The 19,716-nt window shown below is 62.1% G+C and overlaps 1 protein-coding gene across 2 annotated transcripts in view; it reads left to right on the top strand.

Moving 5' to 3' along the window:
• Window positions 1–56: 56 nt before the first annotated feature.
• Window positions 57–19,716, top strand: part of CXXC5 (CXXC finger protein 5) — a 37,736-nt gene continuing 18,076 nt past the window's right edge. The window contains exon 1 of one of the 2 annotated variants that reach the window (XM_065644211.1): window positions 57–100. The gene's annotated coding sequence lies outside the window, so the exon portion shown is untranslated. Of the gene's footprint in view, window positions 101–227; window positions 292–19,716 lie in introns of those variants that run through there. The other variant, XM_065644212.1, reaches the window with a different exon arrangement.

Raw genomic sequence — 19,716 nt, 5'->3', positions numbered from 1 at the left:
TCCGGTCCGGTCCGGGTTTTGCCGGCAGCCGCGGGCAGCGGCGGCAGCGCCGTGCAGCGATTCGGGGCTGAGCACTCCCAGAGCGAGCGGCGATGTGGAGGTGGGTGTGCGGCGGCGGCGAGGCACCGTGCCCGCCTCGGCTCCCCTCGCCCGGGCCCCCCCTCCCCGGCGTCGGGCAGGTGCTAAACCCCCCCCGCGCCCCCCCCCCCCCCGCTTTTCTTCCCCCCAGCTCCCGGGCAGCCCCCGTCGCTCCCGGCAGTGCTGCCCGCGGCGGCGGCTCCCGGACCGCCGGTAGGTGCCGGCCCTCGGGGCCGCTCCGGCGGGCGGCGGCGGCGGAGTTGGAGTGTGTGGGGTGGGGGGGGTGGTGGAGAAAGGGGAAGGGGGAGAAGAAAAAGTTTGGCAGGGGGCGGCTGCGGCTCGCCCCGCTCCGCCCGGCGCCGTTACCGGGCTGCCCGCGGCGGCGGCGGGGAGCGGAGCTGGCCGCCTGCCCGCCTGCCCGCGCCGGGGCCCGGCCGGTGCTGCCTGCGCGGCGCCCGAGCGGCCCCGCCGCTTCCCGGCGGGGGGCGGCGGGGTAACGAGCAAAGTTTTTCTCGGTGCGGCTGAACCCCCCCCCCCACCCCGTCCCCTTGGCCGGTACCCCGCACCCCGGCGGGGATGCGCTGGGAGCCGGGGGGAAGAATGGGGACGAGCTCCCCCCCGCCGCCCCGGGCCGCCGCGGCATCGCCCGGTGGTTTCCCGGGTGACAATGGTGGCGGCGGGGCCGGGGGGCGGCGGGGGCGGCCGCTCCGGCAGCGCCGCGGCGCCGGGGGGAGGCGGCGCGCCCCGGGCAGCGCGGGGCCGGCCACTGCCACCCGCGGCGGGTCTCGCGTGGGCGGGCGAGGGGTCACCCCCACCCGGCACCTGGGGCTTGCGGCGGCCCCTCCGCGCTCGGGTTCCCCGTGGGGAGCTCTCGCCTCCCCCGGCGTGCGCCGCGCTCCGGCAGCAGTCGGGCTCCTCCGGCGGTGGCCGGCAGTGGGGCGGCCGTGGGAGCGGCGCCGCTCGCCATCGCCCAGCCATGTGCAGCAACTAACCCAACTTTATTATCCCTCCCCCTTCCTAAGTAATTCCCCCCCGCCTCGGCTGCACCGTCAAATGGGATTCCCAAACCTCCTGCTTCCCCCCTCCTCCGGTGGGGAGGGCGCCCAACGCACCCCGAGTCCCAAAGATCCAGCCGGATGCCTGCGTCCGCTGTGAAATATCCCTCATATGCGCCCGATGCGGGCGCTGCCAGCCCCAAAGCCATCGTGGGTTTTGTGAGCGATGCCTGAACCCTGGGATTATGGCACCAAACTCTGCTGAATCGCGGCCCCACGGGCTCCACGGCGGTTTCCACCCCCCACCCCTTTATTTTATTTTTATTATTACTATGGTTCTTTCCGCTGCATCCCGCAAACGGCGACGTCCTTCTTGCGGGCCCGTGTTTGCTTTGGGTCGGTTTATTCTTTGCTGGGATGATTGATTGGGGAGAGAAGGGGGGTGGGGTGGGATGGGGATGGGGGGGGCCAAAGCGCCGCCGCCCGCCCCGCTCAGCGTCCCACGCATAAACAAAGCTGCGCACACATCCTGCGATAACGGATCACATGTGTGCGCCGCCCCGTCGCCCCTGACCCCGGCCGGGCAACCTTTACCCCCCGCCGTCCACTCCCTGCAAACGACCCCGGGAAAGCGGGGGGGAGAGATAGGGGGGGCTGCCGTGCTGGGGGGGTGGGGGGGGTTTGAGGCAGGATTTGGGGAATGGGGGATGCACAAGCCTGGCTACCTGGGGCGTGGGGCCGGAGCCGGCGGAAGTTTTGTTTCTCTGGAAACGGGCCCTTGCTGTGTCAGCAACCCCTTTGTGCCGCTTTGTCCGTTCCCCCCTGGCCCCCTCGCCGGGCGGCGGGGCCGCACCTGGGGCTGCAGAGGGACGGGACCCCCCCTGCTCCCCATCCCCTTGCTGCTCCCCGGGGAGTTGAGTTGCAGCCCCCTCCCTGGGAGGGCAGCGGGTTTGAGATGAGGAGGGGTTAGACGGGAAAGCGGGGAGGAGTGATGTGGTGACCCCCCCAAAGGTCCTGCTCAGCAGGAGCGCTCGTAGGCATGGAAACCCTTATCCGTCCATCTGTCCGTCCGGTTTTCCTTAAAATTTCTATCTGGAAGAGCTTTGCAGAACCATCTTCGTTAGCAGCAGCCCCAGTTCCCAGCATCCAGATCCGGCAGGGACGCCAGCTCTCGCCTCCCCGGCGGTGCCGGCGGCTCTTGCCACCGCATCAAATTCAAATCAGTCGCGGTGTCACGTGGGCCGAGCCTCGAACCCAAAAAGTGTCACCGTGCGTGGTGGCCCCAGCTCCCGGCAGATACCCAGCAAAGGCCTGGCAAACCCGGGATGCCGGTACCAGCATCACCCTGATGATACTGGCAGATGTTGCGCCCTGACCTCCGGGCCGGTGTCGGGGTGTGTGTGTGGGGGGGAGTCACGATGACGGGACGATGGGGATGGGGACGCGCCGGCGTGTGACAACAAAAGCAAAGTAACAAAGGACCCGCCGGTGGCGCTCAGAAGTTCATGCCGGCCCCCCACCGTGGTTGTCGGCACTGTCCGGGGATTGGGTGGCCTCATGGGCAGGGAGGGGACTTTGCCTGTTTGCCAGCGGGGGGGTGCAGGCAGGGGTTTGGGGGGTGTTTGTGCCAGGCTCCGCGCACGCCTCCCCCACCACGCCGCGCTGGGAAGGAGGCAGGAGGCGGCCGAGTCGTCCTTGACATGGACTTTGTGGCGGGCATGCGGGCAGCCGGCGCCGCGCTGCCAGGCGCCTGCCTGCACCTCCTGCCCGCGGCGCGAGGTGGGCAGGCAGGGGAGAGGGGCTCCAGGCGCCGTGCCCCAGGATTCAGCCCGTCTTTCCTCTTCCTCCTCCTTGGCAAAGGCGAGTGGCAGGGGAAATGCTATGTGGGCACGGTGAGGGGGCGAAGTGTTTTGGGGATCCCCTGCCCTAGGGGTCCCTTGTCCACCCCCTCTTGTCACCGGGGCCCATCCAGGCTGGAAATGGGCAGGTGTTGGCAGCGCAGGTGCTGCTTGCCTGGGACCTGAGGATGCTGCAGGGCTTGGGGGTGGTGTCCTCTCCCCAAAATTGTCCTTTCTGCCACAGCTCCTGCCTGAGGGGCCAGAGGAGGGCTGGATCCTGGGTGCCTGGCCCTTGCAGCCAGCCCCCTCACATCTCCTGCAGCAGCCGTTCAAGGCTCAGCTGGGGCTGGACCCGGCCCTGGTGTGTCCCGGACCCTCCACCTCTGTCCCCCCAGCAGGGACGTTCCCCGGGGTGGCGGGAGCAGGTGCTGCCGCTCCCCCATCTCTCCTCACCCCGCTGGCACGTTTGTTTTCCCAAACTCCGGCCGTATGAACAACCTCTTGATTAAGTGTATTAATAGTTAAACTTTCAGCTCATAGCTTAAACTCACCAGACCACGAAAAGCTCCCTCCTTTACTCATGCTCTGTTGCTCAACTAAAATATTGCACTCAAAAGGGTTGGGTTTTTTTCTCTTTCCCTTCCTTTTCCCCTGACTCAACTTTGACTCCTGGGAGCGTGGGGGGTCTTGCAGGGCCGCCCCCCCGCCTTGGGGGACCCCCAGTTGTCCCACTGCCCAGGGCAGGGGGGTTGGATGGCCTTGCCTGGCTGGGTGTCCCCCCAGCGAACGGGGCTCTTGAAGCCCAGCCAGGCTGGGGAGGAGGATGGGAACCGCGATCCCAGGGAGATAGTCGCCCCCTTCCCTCTTGAGGACATGGGGAGGGGCTGTGGTGGTTGGGGATGGGATGGAGCTGCCGGTGGTACCTGGTGTGTGGGGTCAGCTCTTTTCCTGCCAGGCAGGTGATAGGGCAGGAGGAACAGTGAGAGGTTCAGCCATGACAAATGCCAGGGTCTGGCAGCTGGGTGGGGGCAAAGGGTGGGTTGGGAGCAGCCCTGCAGAGAAGGGCTGGGGGATACTGGTGGGTGGCGGATGGGACACGAGCCGGCGATGTGCACTTGCAGCCTAGAAAGCAAATTGCATCCTGGGCTGCATCCCCAGCAGTGTGGGCAGCAGGTCGAGGAGGGGGTGCTCCCTCTGTGCTCCGCTCTGGTGAGACCCCCCTGCAGTGCTGGTCCAGCTCTGGGGTCCCCAGCACAGGACAGACATGGCCCTGCTGGAGAGGGGCCAGAGGAGCCACAGAAAAGGTCTGAGGGCTGCAGCAGCTCTACTGTGGAGAGAAGCTGGAAGAGCTGAGATCCTTCAGCCTGGAGAAGGGAGACCTTATTGCACCTTTCAGTATATAAAAGAGGCTTGTAAGAAAGATGGAGAGAGACTTTTCTCCAGGACCTGTAGTGATGGGACAAGAGGCCAAGGTTTTAAACTGAGAGAGGGCAGGTTTAGGTTGGACATAAGGAAGGAATGTTTTATGATGAGGGTGGTGGGGCACTGGGACAGGCTGTCTAGGGAGGTTGTGGATGCCCCATCCCTGCGAGTGTTCAAGGTCAGGTTGGACGAGGCTCTGAGCAACCTGGTCTGGTTGAAGATGCCTCTGCTCGTGGTCTTTGGAGGTCCCTTCCCACCCAAACCCTTCTGTGGTTTGCTGAAGGGGGGCAGTGGCATAGGATGGGCAGGAGGGGAGAGCAAAGGGGCGGCTGGAAGAGGAGGAGGCTCTGCCATGGGGAGCGGGGCAGGATCAGGCCTGCACCAGAGGGACCTGCCCTGGGGGAGCTGAGCTGCGACTCCTGCTGGGGAACCCACCAGGCGAGCATCAGGGCACGGGGGCGAGGAGCTGCCTGCGTCCCCATCCGTGCCCTGTGTCCCCTGGGATGCCCGCAGTGTTGGAGCCCTAGGAGAGCTCCAGGGAGAGCCAGGCAGCAGGATGGTGAGACACCAGGGAGGGGCTGAGGGTGACCTGTGGGTCCCGTCGCCTTTGGGAGAGTCCAAAGGGCACGTTTCACCCTGGACCATGGCCCTCAGGCACCTGAAAACCAGAGTCGAAAGAAGCTTTTGGGTCCATCAAGATCTCAGCGCCAATGGTACAAATGTGCCATGGAGCAGGTCCTCACCCTGCCCAGTATTTTCTCCTTTTGGGGCACTGCAGGGCTGGGGGTGTGTTGATAACGTCTTTGGAATGGTTTCATCCTGGCTTGCAAGCAAGTGGAGGGCACTGACGATCTGAGATGACAGCCCTTGGCATACATGGGTGGCAGCCTGTTATTATGTGAATAAAAGGATTTTTAAGGTCACAAGGTTTTCAAGAAGCTGCCATGGTGTCTCTGCTTTGCACCCATCCATCGTTATGGCATGGAAAAGGGACCTGAATAACGACCTTGCCATGTCCACCTCATGAAGGTTGACTCCCAGGCCCTGGTCTTCCCTTGGGATTTGTGGGTCTGGCTCTGTGTCCTCGTACTTGAACAGTGTTGCTTGTACCAAAGCATCTTCCATTGCCTGAACTTGGACATCCTTTGTGCTGGGAGGATGAGGACACGTCACCTGTATAGAGTGATGCCTATGGCGTGGTGGCCCAGGTGTGCGAAGGTACATGTAGGCCTCAACTCTCGGACCGGTGGTAAAGAAAGAAAATGCTGGTTTGTGCTTTTCCATCTTCACTCTCCCAGCTTAGTGAGGTGGGAGCTGGAAAAGGGCTTAGGTCACTGGCTCTGCTGCGATACATGTGTTCAGCAGGGACACGATGTGGATGATGGATGTGACCTGCACCATGGTATGAGATGTAGCCTGTTATTTCTGGGTCACTTCTGAGATGGGCTACATCCTAAGGGTCTGATTGTCACCTTCATGGCAGCAGACATTGGGTGGCGGCATGGCTGGGGAACGGTGCTGTCCTGTCCCCCCAGGCTGCAAGGTGCTTCTGGGTGACTCCAGTGGGTCCTGGGTGGCTGCTGCCACCCATGAGACCTCAACTGACCCTGGCATATGTTTGCTCAGCACTTGTTGGGCTTCCTGGGGATGGCCCAGCTTGAGCGAGGGTTGTGTTTGTGCTCTGGTGTGATGAGATGGGGCATGGTCACCCCCAGTGTCCTCTCATGCTGCTGTCTCTGGTCATCCCTTGGTTTGCTGGTGGTTGCCGCTGTTGGAAGGCAGCCCTGCTCTAGCCTGTGGCTGTGGCTTGATGGATGTTTCATTTTTGGGTTTGCAAACCCTCCTTGAGTTCATGCCTCTGCTCCAGCTCTTCATAAGGATGTCTGGGCAACATCCATCTCCCACGGTCTTCCTTGTGAGAGTCTTCAGCTGTGTCCCAACGAGCAACGCAGTTCCATCTACTCAGACCCCAGGTGGTCTGTTAGTGTCCCCAAGGGTCCTGGGGTCATCGGTTCTCACTTTTTGCTGGGACTTGCCCTTGTGACTTGGGTGCCTCTGTTTCCCTCAGAGGCTGACAGAGAAGCAGTTTGGGGTCCAGGTCTGAGTCCTGAGTTTCTCGCTTGAACATCCCAAGCCTGAAGGGTTCCAAGTGTTTGCAGGTCCAGGTGCTCTCAGCTCTGCTGCCTCCGTGCCTCGTAACCTCTTCTCTGCACCCGCTTGCTGCCCGGAGGCAGGTTCCTGCTGTCCAGCCTCTCCTGGAGCTGGAGCATGGTCAGGGAGGACCATTCATGCCATGCCTAAGGAGCATTGATGTGGTCGGAATGGCTTAAGACCTTCCATGCTGGTACAAAGCCTGATGGAGGGAGGTCTACACCCATGGGAGGTGCAGACCCATGCTCTGCCCTCTGTTTTGCAGGGCTCTGTCTTTGGGTTAGGGTCCAGGTCAAGGGAGGGCAAACAAACTGCCTGCAGATGTTACTTGGAAGGTGTGGGGGGTCTTCCCTCCTTTCATAGACTCATAGAATGGTTTGGGTTGCAAGGGACCTTCAAAGATCATCTAATCCAACCCTCCCTCAGAAGATCTAGGCACTAGACCAGGTTCCTCAAAGCCCCGTTCAACCTGACCTTGAGCACTTCTAATGGTGGTGCCTCCACAACTCCGCTGGGCAGCCTGTCCCAGTGTCTCACCACCCCCATTGTAAAACATTTCTTCCTCGTGTCCAACCTGACCTTCTTTGAGTTTAAAACTGTGCCCCTTGTCCTGTCACTACACGCCCTGGTGGGAACTCTTCCTCTGTCTTTCCTGTAAACCTCCTTTATAAGTTGAGAGGTCACTCAGCAGGTCCAGCTCCGGACTGGGCCAGGGGGAGGTGAGGGGCTGGCTTGGGGTCAGGCAGGGCAGTTGGACCCGGGGCTGGGAGTGCCAGGCTGGGTCGTTCTTCCCCATCTTCCCCTCCTGCATCCGTGCATGTTTGGGGGTCACCACAGAGGGGTGGGTCCGGCACCCGTCGCTGCCGGCTGGGGACTGTCCCCCATTCCTGGCACCCGTGGGAGCGAGCAGCCGAGGACGGCTGGCTGCGGGAGCTCCCTGTGCCCTCTGCTTTACCTTCTGCATCTCCCTAATCTGATGACCGGAGGTATGCGAAGCATTTCAAATATGGCCTCGTTAGCTGGCTCCGGACAGAGCACGCAAGAGGCGTTTCTTCACACTCCTATTCCAGCCGGCTGTTGCCGTTCCCTCCTCCCACGAGCATCCCGCTGCCGCTTGCCCTGCGCCGGCTGGGCACGGAGCCCGTCCTGCCCGGCGGCGGGATGGACGTGTCCCGGTGCAGGTCAGCTCTCGGCTGCACTGGGGGCCGTGGGCAGGCGACGGGTCCCGCCGTGGTTTGAGAGTGTCATTGGGCTAGGGGCAAACGTGTGTCCATGCCGGGGAGCGGGTGTCCCCTGTCCCCTCCGCCCGCAACCTGGACGGGTGGCCCGACCTCCCGCAGCCCACCCAGGGGCCTGGAGGGGTGGCCCGTGAAACAAGTGATGGGTGGCCTGGGGTGGGGGGTCCCAGGGAGTCCCCTGGGAGCAGAGGGCTCTCAGGGAGGTGCTGGGTGGGGGACGTGGGGCGGGGGCTACTGGTTGAGGTGGGAAGTGGACCTGGTGGGGGGCACAGGGCAGCTCAGCGCAGGGGTGGGAGGACCCAGGGTCCCCAGGTGCTCCCCAGGGACACGGTGGCCCAGCTCTGGCCGGCTCTCTAGGGTGGTCCTTGTGCTGTGCCTGCCGAGGTGCCGTGGCACCCAGCCCTCCCTGGGAGGGGCACGGAGCACCCTGTCCATCTGTCCGGCTGTCCCATCCTCTGCGTACCCTGGTGCCCATCACCAGATCGGTGCACTAAGCTGCAACTGGACGGGGCCCTGTGCCAGTGGCGCCGCCGCGCTTCTGCCCGGCCAGAGCTGCCTGCCCGCAGTGCCAGCCCTGGCGGGGACTCGCCGCTTTCAATGTCCCCAGTGTCCCCTGCCTTGCTGCAGCAGCAGCGGGAGCCTGGCAGCGTCCCCCCGCTCTGCCGAAGGAGCTATTTAAACTGGGGCTGGGGGAGAAAAATGAATGTAGGAGATGAAGATGATGAAGGTGGCTCTGGCCGCCCTTGGGGACAGCTGGCCCAGCGTCAGCGTCCCTAGGGAGGGGTCGCCATGGCCCGGCATGGTCCGGCATGGCCCCGGCAGGGCTGGGAGCCGGATGCCAGGCGTTTGTGCTTTAATGCATCAGGACAGCTTGCAAATTCCAGGCTGGCGCGGCGAGGTGCCGGCCGCCGAGCGTGCGCTGTCTCGTGGCCGAGAGGGCCGCGCTGCCATAACCGGTTAGTTGTCTCCGTGGCTGCCGGCGGGCACGAGGGCTGGCGGGGGGCCGGGGGCCAGAGCGGGGCTGCGGGCAGCCCCTGCCTCCCGCCATGCCGGGGGGGCTCTGTGCAGCCCCCGCTGCAGCTGAGACCCGGGGCAGCCCTGGTGCGGTGGCAGCACAGCGGCAGCGGGAGGTTGGCCTGAGAAGGGCAGGTCTGCAGGGACTCCATCCTGTAGGGACCCCTGTCCCCCTTGTCCCCTCTTTCTGCAGACCCCCCTGGCCCCCCCGCCTGCAGGGACCCTTCTGCCGTGCCCGGTGTGCCCTCCTCATGTCACTCCCTTCTGCAGGGACCCCTGCCGCTGTCTGCAGAGCCTCTTGTTCCCCCTTCTGCAGAGCCCTGTGTCCCCCCCTGTCTGCAGGACCCTTGTCCCCATCTCTGCAGACCCCCTGTCCCCCCATCTTGCAGAGCCCCAGGGTGATTACCAAGCGTGCCCCCCTCAGCACTGATGAGGACTCAGAGGCAGATCAAGAGCAGGCTGTGAGACCTGGGAGAGGGCGCGTGCCGTCATCCCTACACGTGGGGAAACTGAGGCAGGGAAGGGCAGCGCTGCTGCCGGCACCCCCGGCACCGCCGCGGTTCGGCAGGCTGGGCCCAGTGGCATGGCATGTTCCCGGGGGTCCCCGCACACCCCGTGCAAACTGTCGATTGATGTTTTTCCACCGAATCCTTTCTAAGACGCGGTTTCTCATCCTTTGCCTAAATATTTCCTAAATGTTTGAGCCCATCATTTGAGCCGAGACCCACAGCTGAGACCCTTCCATTGCCCGACGTGGCCGCATATCACCTCCCCTCTCCATGTCCTCACATTTGAGTTCCTTAAATAAAATAGCCTTAAAAACACATATTGGCCACCTTGCTGGGAAAAAGCAGTGTCACCTTGAGTGCGGAACCCGCGGCGTCGGGGGCCTGGGTGCTGGCGGGGCTCTGGGCGCCCCCAGCCCCGCTCCTGCCGGGAGCAGCCGCGGTCGCCGCATCTCGGGGGATGGAGGATGGGGCTTTTTTTCTTTGCGAAGGCGTTGGGGGATTAGCGAGAGGATTAGTAAATATGACCCCAGGTAAAGATTAAGACCTAAAAAAAAAAAAAAAAAAAAAAAAAAAGGAAAAAAGGTGTTTTTTTCCCCCCATGCTGATGCACCGTGAAGATTAAAACGGGATGAATTCAGGCAGTGACGGCAGCTCGTTTAGTGTTGGGGTGGGGGTGGTGCTGGGGGGTGGCGGTGGGGCCTGTCTGTGGGTCTGCGGATTCCAGAGCTGGGAGGGATGGGGGACCTGGGTGGGTTGTGGCAGGTCCCCGGGGGTCCTCAGGCTGCCTGTGGCTGGTTCTGGCCAGAACCGGCAGCGGGTAATGGGGAGGGGATTTTTGTGGGGTGGGGGGGGCATATTGATAACTGCTGCCAGCCTAATCCTGGAAATAACTGGTGCTCAGCACAGGGTGGCGGCTTCAGCATCTCCTCCCACAGGCTGATAGCTCTAGAAATAAGGCTGGGAGACACCCCAGCAGCCAGAAGGGCAGCGGGGAGTAAGAGCCCCCCTGCCCACAGCTGTCCCCATAGCAGTGGGACCCGCTCTCGTCCCACCCGAGCCCCCCAGGCTCCTCCTGCAAACTGTCCCACCGTGCGGCTGCCTCCAGGGGTTCGCCAGGACCTGGTGCTGAATATTCAGGCAATAAAGCTCCTGGGCCCCCTCCCTTGGTGGCTCTGGGACCGTGGGGCTGGGGGCGTTCCAGGCGGGGTCCTGGCAATCTCAGCTTCCCCAGCGGTGATGCTCCCCTGGGAAGTGTTGGGAGGCGGGGGGCAGGACATAGGGATCCCCTCCAGGACACCGGGGGTCCCCCTGGTGCTGGTCCCCCCTGTCCCTGCCATGGTGATCCCGTGTCCCTTTGGTGATGGAGGGGGGAGATGCTGAAACTGGGGCAAAGGAAACTGGGGAGACGCAATTGGGAGCCCCCCTCCCCGCCCTGCCCTGGGCTGTCCTGCCTTTCTGAAGGACCATGCAGCCAGTATGTGTACTGGGAGGAAACTGGAGTGGGGAGAGCAGCAGAGGCCAGGCAGCAGTGACCCTGGCGTCCCTGTCCCTTCTCCTCCCTGTCGGCCCAGAGCAGGGCTGACCCTGGGGGCAATTCCCCTCCTGGGAGCCCGGACCTGTCCCTGCGCCCATGGCTGCTCCGGGGGGTGCGGTGGAGCCATCCCTGCTCCGGGCACCTCGCACTGCGTTGTCCCCTCATTGGGGCTGAGCCTTTTTGGGGGGATGAGCACTGGCTCAGTGGTCAGACACTGTTTTGGGGGAGCTGAGCACCGGTTTGGAGGGCTGAGCACTGGCTTGGGTGTCAAGGGTTTCAGGGGGCTAAGCACCAGCTTGGGGGCCGAACACCATTTTGCGGGGCTGAACACTGGCTTGGGGGGTCAAACAGCAATTTGGGGTTTTGAGCACTGGATTGTGGGGCTCAGCACTGTTTCCATGGGCTGAGCACTGGCTTGGGGCTCAAGCATCATTCTGGAAGGCTAAGCACTGGCTTTGGGGTCAAGCACCGGTCTGGGTGGTCGAGCACTGATTCGGGAGGCTGAGCACCATTTTGAGGGGCTTAGCACCAGCATGGGGGTCGAACACCATTTTAGGGAGCTGAGCACCAGTTTGCAGTCTGAGCACTGGCTTGGAGGTCGAGCACCATTTTGGAGGGGCTGAGCACAAGCTCAAGGGTCAAGTGCCAGTTCAGGGGGTCGAGCACCTGCTTGGGGGTTCAGCCCCAGCTTGGGGGAGCTGAGCCCTGGCTTGGGGGTTGAGCACTTGTTTGGGGGGCTAATCGCTGGTTCTGGGGTCGAGCCCCAGCTCAAGAGGCTGAGCACCGTCTTGGGGGTCGAGCACCATCTCAAGAGTCAAGCGCTGGCTCGGGAGGCTGAGCACCGTCCCCACAGCTGGGCGCACCAGGGTGATGCTGGCAGGTCCGGGCACCACTTGTTTGGGCGTATTCACGGCCTGTGGGGTTGGATCCAGCGGTGGCGAAGACCATCAGGCAGCTGGGGGCTGGATCCTGCCTGAGAATGCTGAGGTGGGGCATCCCGCTGGGGATGTGCTCCTGCCTCGCCCCCCGTGCTGCACTGCTCGGGGCTGGTGGTGCCTGGGGGAGTTGTTCCTGCTCCCTCGTTGCTCCATGTCCCACTCTGTGCATGCTCATACCGGGGTGGCCACGGGCTGGGGAGTAGCGTGAAAAGCTGACTCTGGGTCCTTTCGCTGGCACCAAGTGGGTGGGTGCACCCCTGCCTCAGTTTCCCTGCTGCAGTGGAGCTCTTCCAAGGCTCTTCCTGCTGCCTCCTGCCCAGGGGGTCTGGTTGTCTGGCTGTTCTCCCACCGGGCTGTTGTGGGACATCCCTGCCCAGACAGGCAGGGCAGGCAGGGACGGGAAGGAACGTGGTGCCCCACGACAGGGCTGCTGGTACCCTGGGTGATGTCGGGTGCTGAGAGCATCCCTCTGAGTATTGCTGGCAGCTGGGGTGCAATGGGGTGTGCTGGCAGGTGCTCACCCAGCTCCATGGCAGAGCCTGAGCCTGCTCTCCTGCTGATCGCAGCAGCTGTTGCCAGCCAGGAACAGAATCCAGCGGGACCTTCTCCTGGAGCAGAGCTGCCCATAGGGCCGGTACTTGCGCCGTGGTGCTGGTGTGTGTGTGCGGAGAGCACCGTCCTCTCCCCACTGCTGCTCTCAGAGGGAGAAGAGCCACACAGTCCCCTTCCCCGAGGGCCTGCGGGTCTAGGGCAGCGTGAGGTAGGGATGAAGGGGAGCCTGGGGTGTTTCCCAACCCTGGGACAAGCAAGGGCACGAGGCCACTTTTTGTGCTTTGCAGGTCACTTTGAACCCTGCCGGTCCTGACTGTCCTGGGGACCCATCGGTCACCCTGCCTGCGCCTGGGGTGGCAGCAGCTGCACCGTCCCTTCTGCCCCAGGGGAGGCCAGGGGACAAGGGCCGGGCCTTTCCTGGCACCAGAACTGTGCCCTGTCCCAGGGCTTGTCCTTCGTGCCTCTGCTGCCGCAGCATCTGCTCTGGTGGCACCGGCGGGCTCCTCGTGGTGTTGCCTTCCTTTCTGTGGACTGCAGCCCTCCTCCTTGGGAATGCCCCTGTCCCCCAAGGGGTGGAGGACAGATCCTGACCAGGAGGGGGATGCCTGCGGCTCTGTGCCCAGCATCTGCATCCCCAGCGCTCCCCGCCATGGGGCCGGGCTCTCTCTGCGTCCTCAGCAGGGGACATGCCAGTGCCATGTCCCCATGGGCTTCCTGGGATGTGGTGGCACTGGGAGACAGGTGGGATGTAACAATGGTAGAAGGTGCCCTTGTAGGAGAGAGAGGAGTGATGACACTGGGGACATCGATCTGAGTCCCATCCTGGAGGACAAAATCCTGCTCTTGCCTCCCCTGATTGGCTTTGTCCTGGGATGCTGCCACCGGCTGCCCCCCGAAAGCTCTCCCGGGGGTGACCACAGGGCAAAGGGCCAGGGGTCTCCTTACACCCATCCCAAACCTGCCCAGGGTCCCCCGATCCCAGAGGCCAGTGGCCCAGAGTGGGGAGCAGCTGCCGGGTCCCTCAGGAGCAGGTTCACTCCACCTGGCCCCACTGCCCTAAGCACCCAGCATCATTTATTTATTGGGTGTAAATAAAAGCAATTAAGGAGAAACTTGGAAGGATGGGGTTGGGAAAGGGTCCAGAGCTGCCTGTGGAGTTTGAAGGTGCGGGTGGGTGCCAGGGAGTCAGAAGGTGTTGCTGGAGTGTGGGCAGGCACTGTGCAACAGAACTGTCTCTTGTGGTGAATGCAGCAAAACCTCTGTGCTCCCTGTCCCCCTCCGTACACGCTTGTGCTGGGGTGGCCACGGGATGGGGAGTTGCATGAAAAGCTGACTCTGGGTCCCTTCGCTGGCACCAAGTGGGTGGGCGCACCCGTGCCTCAGTTTCCCTGCTGCAGCGGAGCTCTTCCAGGGCTCTCCCCGCTGTCTCCTGCCCAGGGGGTCTGGTTGTCTGGCTGTTCTCCCACCGGGCTGTTGTGGGACATCCCTGCCCAGACAGGCAGGGCAGGCAGGGATGGAAAGGAACGTGGTGCTCCACGACAGGGCTGCTGGTACCCTGGGTGATGTCGGGTGCTGAGAGCATCCCTCTGAGTATTCCTGGGAGTCTGGCTGTAAGTGTGTGTGTGTGCGGTGCTCCAATAGACACAAACCCCCTGTGCCCTCAAGGCTGAGACTGCCCTAAACTCATCCCACAGGTCAGAATAGCTGCGGGGTGAGGGGGATGCTCGGCCGCATCCCTCCCCGGTGCTTCAGCTGCATCCCGGCTGCAGGAGCCGCCTCGCTCCGGAGCGACCCTCTGGTGGGGGCCCCCGGCCACGCTTTGTGCCGGGGGGGGGCCGCGACACGTAGGAAATCACGTGGCTCGGGGACCGGGGTCTTTACGGGAAGCGAGAGCCGAGGCGGGGGGGGACGGGGACCCGCGCTGGGCAGCTCCACCTCGCCGGGGTTCAGGATCGGGCCCCCGAACCAGCTGCCCCATGGCGGTTCCCGGCAAGCCGGGTGAGGGGCGGCGAGCGGGGGCGAGCAGCCGCCGTCCCCCCGCCCCGAGCAGATGGTCCCTCGGCAGCAAGCTGCCCCTTCCGCATCGATTCCCCGCGCTGGCCGTTGAACGATTGCTTTCCGGGGTTAATTAAACTCTCCTCGCCGAGGGCTGCTGTGCGGTGGGGCCCTACCTGCCTGCAGCCTTGGCAGCCCCCCCCCCTGAAAAGGAGGGGACGAGCCTGTAGCTGGGGTTTGCTTCCAAGCCAAACCTCACCCGTAATATCCATCTGGGATTGCAGCCGCGGTGCCGGCAGGATCGCATCACCGGCTGCTTGTCTCTCCAGGGCACTGGAGCAAGGTCGCTGCCGAACCCGGCTGTACCTGCTGCCTGGGCAGCTCTGGGGGGCCGGGGCGGGGGCTGCCTGGCGCCTTCCCCCCCAGTCACTGTTGTTTTGGAAGCAGTTCCCGTTGCCTTGCTCCCATAGGGTTTGGACTGCAACTGACCGCATCTCTGTTTGCAATGATTTTGGGGAAAGGCGTCGAGTATTTGGCAGCCGGAGGGTGCTTGTGGCGCAGCGCAGTTTGCAGAGCGGGTCGCCAGCCCTGCAATTGTTGGGAGTTGCTGCTTCTTGCATATCTAAATGTGCCCTTTCAGCGGGTGCTCTCGGTCGAAACTGCCATCTTTTGCCTCATTGTCAGCCTCGGCGAGGTTACGCATCGTTTGCTGACTCACAGCCTCCTGCTCTAATTACTCGGCTCGACTCCTTCCCTGGAGCCGCCCGGCCAGTCCCAGCACATTGCTCCCCGCAGCCGGGCTGTGCTGCTGCGGGGGGGCTGGAGCCGGGGCACCTCGAGCAAACCCCTGCCTGCACCCCTCCCTGCCTGCACCCCTCCCTGCCTGCACCCCTCCCTGCTGGCACCCATCGCTGCGCGCAGGCGTTGCTCCGGGTCTCCCAACACAGCCGAAAGCTCCTCTCCTGGCCGCCTGCTCCAGCATCCCACTGCTCGCACCCCGCGGGGTGGTTTTGGGGTGCAGCATGGGGAGTTGGTGGGTGCTGGCAGGGTGAGCATGTGGCATTGCCTGACCCATCGTGCAGGCGCGATGCTGGGGGGTTTCAGGGCTGGCTGCCTCGCTGGGCATCCCCCGGGCATCGCCCCGCCGAGGGACACTCGCCCCTGCGCAGCCTCCGGGCTCGCCGCGAGCAGCCTGGGCGCGCAGCCCCCCCGGCACAGGGAACCGGCCTCCCCCCTCGGCGGCAGCGCCGGCTGGGACGAGCCGCACACTAAACCCGTTAGCTGAGCCTCTTTGATCCCCGTCTGATATGATCAGCCGGCCAGTAAGCTCTCAGCCGGGCCCAGCGTGATTTCCAGCCTCGCAGTGATTTGAACAGACGCCGCAATTACCGCCGGGGTCAGGCTGGTCCCGCTCCTGGTCCCGCTCCTCCGCGCTGGCTGGGGCTCCTGTCCGCCCAGACACAAAGCTGCAAGGGAAAGCACTGGCTCTGCCCTTATTATTATTTTTATATTTTTTAAAATATCCCCCCAGCCCGGGCTGGCCAGCACGCTGTCATGCTGGTGGGAAGCGCCTGCTCTCCGCTCCGGCATCTCGCTTCTCAGAAGCTTGTTCCTTCCAGGTAGAGTGGGACCCAAACCCACCCACCCCAGCGAGACACATGGGTGCAGGGGCTCAAGTTGGCTTTAGTGAATTTAATTTTTATCTCCTCATGCAATTTGGGTGGTAATATTGGGGCAGAAACAACATCCCTGCAAATCCATCTTGCTAACGGAGGTGAAACCAAGCCGGGTAATCCGGTGGTAACGACAACGCTCCAAGCCGGGTAATGCACTTGCGCTCGCCTTGGAAGAGGAGATATTTTATTTATTTATATATCAAGAAAAAATGCATATATGTGTTGCACAGGCTTCTGTCTGTCACAGAATGGCACAACCACGCATCTTATCTTGTAAAGCCATATTTTGGCCTTTTTTTTCCCCCAAGAAAGTGAATTTTAAGCACCGGGAGACAGTGATGGTTTCTTTGGAGCTGTTACGATCTGCCATGTACAATAAATCCGTCTTAGTTTGTGGATTATTGGCCCAATAGACCGTAACAGCTCTGTCAGCCCCTCCTGGCGTGCTGTGTCCGGTGAGCTCAGCCTTCTGTGGGTTTTCCTTTATTTTTTTATTTTTAGCAGAAATTTCCTAAGGATTTTTCCATGCCGTTTGCACGTACAGCAGCTGATATGGAAGTCACAGGAGCTCAGTTGTGTGCCCTTTTTTTTTTTTAATATATTTCCCCTCTGAAAATACCCAAAGGCACAAATCTACACGCTGGAGTCCAAACCCCTGAAATACGCAGAAGCAGGAAGGCAGAGCTGTCGCTGCCGGAGCACGGGGGGCTGGTGTGGGGCTGGTCAGGGGCTGTCTCGGCAGCGCAGGTTTTGGGGGACGGGGTTTTTTGCTGCTTTCCAGCAGGGTTTTCCTGGGACAGCCCTGCTCCTGCTGTCCATCCTTCCTCATCCCCTGTGCTTGATCCAAGCCTGGAAAACCAGGATTTCCCAGAGATGGTGTGGGATGGCACGCTGGCCCCTCCATCCTCACCTGGCAGGGTGCTCCTGTCACCCCAGCCTGAATTTGGGAGGGGTCTGAGCCCCTTGGAGCAGGGGGAGCTCGCAGCCGGTCCTGCCCCTATCCTGCACACCACTGGTCCTGCTGCGTGGGCTCAGCACGGCCCTGGGTGATGCAGCGGGGGGAGATGTGGGGTGAAATGTGGGGTGCAGGTGTGGGGCACGGGGTGTGGGTGCAGGCAGGGGATGCTGGTGCAGGTGTGCGGTGCCGGTGCAGGGTGCTGGCGCAGGCAGGAGCCGCTGCGCTGCCCTGCCCTGTGCCACTCGCGTGCCTCTGCCCCACTTTTTTCCTGTGACATTCCTCCCCAGTACCTGTTGTCTCTGCTGTCCTATGGGGATGCCAGAGGCTGGTGGCACAGGGTGGGGGCAATCAGAGCTGTTGTAGGAGCGGGGCATCTGGGGGGGACACACATGCATCTGCCTTTGTCCGTGAGATGGAGCAGGGGACCCTGCCTGGAGGAGGGTGCATGGGGTTTGGGACGGGACAAGCTGAGCAGTCAGTGCTGTCAGCAGTAGCCTGGCCGGGATGGGGCTGGCGGGCGGCCGTGCCGTGCCAGGGACAGCCGGTGCTGGTGGTGCCACGGGGGGCTGCCAGCCGGTGGCGCCTTTAAAGTCCCCCCAGCCTCGGTGCTGGGGGAGCCGCTCTGGTCCCAGCAGCTCCGTAAGCCCATTAAGAGCTCAGGGAGCCTTACGCCTCGGGGGGCTGCAGGAGGGACTTGCACTAGTTCGGCTTAAACCCCTTGAGCTGAAGTGGGGCCGCCCGCTGCAGGGACACGAGGACGTCCGTGACCATCCTCCAGAGATGACGTCCCAAATCCCCGTGGGTGCCAGCCGCTTGCCTCGGCCGCAGGGAACGGTGACAGCTGCAGCCCTGGGAGCACCCTGGTGCGGGGTTTTGGCTTTGATGCATCATTAAAATTCATCATTGGGGTAAAGAGTTACCTCTTCCTCTGTAAAATCCTTAAGGAGGATGTTCCCCATCCCGGTGCTGAGGTTCAGCTTCACATCATGTAGGAGAAAGGTGCAGGAAGGCCACGTGGATCCATCCAGGCTGGGGGAGCCACCCTGGTCATGGGGAACCTGCTCAGGAAGTGCTGGGGAATTTTTTTTCTCTTTTTAACCTGGGTGTGCCCTATGTCAAATGTGTCAAAAACTACCAAAGGAGGAAAAAAAACCTCAAGGATGGGTCTTGGTGAAGCCCTTGGAATGGCAGTGTGCAGTGTTGCCCCCCACCCTGCCCCCAGCTGTGCCTCGGATTTGCTGACCACCCGCCAGAAGACCAAGGAACCTGTCATGGACAGTAATTGAAATGCCGTTGGCTCATCCTAGCTGTGGGGACAAGTTTTGTTCTGCCCGATCCAGCACCTGCAGACTGATCCTGCTGCTGGGAGATGGAGGCTGGTGGGGCTCCCTGCCCAGCTTGTCCCACTGCCCCTGCTTGTTCCCCAGGCTCCCTTGGGCTCTGCCACCACGGGGCAAGTCACCAGGGACAAGGTGTGTGGCATGGTGGTGTCAACGTGGGGAAGAGAGAGGAGGAGGAGATGGAACAGGCTGGAGAAGGCAGCAGGTGGAGGAGGATGTCCATCGTGGAAGCTGAGCGTGGGCGGTGGGGATGTCAAGCCTTTGGGTTGGTGCCCCGTGCTCTGGAGGGCCCGTTCCTGCCCTCTCGGGGGCTTGCTGGTGCTGCGGCAGGAGGACCCGTCTGGACATGGGGACGTGGGTGTTGGGTTTCAGGAGGACATGGGATCAAACCCTTCTGCAGGGGTGAAGGAAGATGATTATCTTGCAGGGGGGTCACCAATTGAGCACCAGGTCTCTGGCAAGAGGCTAGGGGCTCTGAACCCAGCCGAGGCTGGCTGGGGAAGGGGTGAAGCACCACATGGCAAGTGCTGACTGTGACAACCACATCCAGCTTGTTCCCTGCCATTCCAGCTTGCCACCCTGTTCCTCAGATTGTGAGGAAATGAGGAAAGGCAGAAGCATTGATATCTAAATCTAATTTTAGTTGTAGACCCTCAGAGCCTGGGACCAAGAAGGACCAGTGAAGCCAGAAGGATGCTTACCCCCTGTAATCGAGCCTCCTCAAAGCCCATCTCCAGTGTGATAAGCTCCCACCATGTGGCATTTCTTTCATGATCAAGGCTCAGTCTTGCAGCTCTTCCCTGTCTTTTTCCACGTTGCGACATCTTGTGAGGTGGATTATTCCATGACAGCTCTCCCTGAGGCCTCGTGCAAAGCGAACCCCTCTGCTTCTGCCTGTGTGTCCTGCAGCTCTTTCATCTGAGGGTCCCCCCCATCCTGACTCACGTCATGGCTGGTGGTGGTCAATTCCTCCTTCCCAGGGCTGTTTTTCTGGGATCTTCAGCTTCACCCATTTCACTTCTTCTTGATAAGACACGGTGCTGGTGGTTAAGTTACCGTAGAATAGGGAATGGTTTGGGTTGGAAGGGACCTTCAAAGATCATCCAGTCTGGGCCCCCTGCTATGGGCAGGGACATCTTCACCAAACCACGTTGCTGAAAGCGCCGTCCAGCCTGGCCTTGAACACCTCCAGGGATGGGGCATCCACAGCTTCTCTGGGCAGCCTGTCCCAGTGCCTCACCACCCTCATGGTGAAACATTCCTTCCTTATGTCCAGCCAAGCTTTTCAGTTTAAAACTGTTGCCTCTTGTCCTGTCTCAACAGGCCCTGGTCAAAACTCCGTCCCCATCTTTCTTGTAAACTCCCTTCCTATATGGACAGGTCGTGTGGCTGTGTGAGGCATCCACTGAAAGTCTAAGTGTTTCGTAGTGGTCCAGTTGCTTTCTGCAGCCAAACTGGTATCTGATCGAAGACAGAAG

This window comes from Caloenas nicobarica, chromosome 13 (assembly GCF_036013445.1).
Source record: "Caloenas nicobarica isolate bCalNic1 chromosome 13, bCalNic1.hap1, whole genome shotgun sequence".
Classification (NCBI taxonomy): Eukaryota; Metazoa; Chordata; class Aves; order Columbiformes; family Columbidae; genus Caloenas; species Caloenas nicobarica.
Note: the sequence above shows the minus strand (reverse complement) of the source record. Positions and strands in the feature narration are given on the sequence as shown.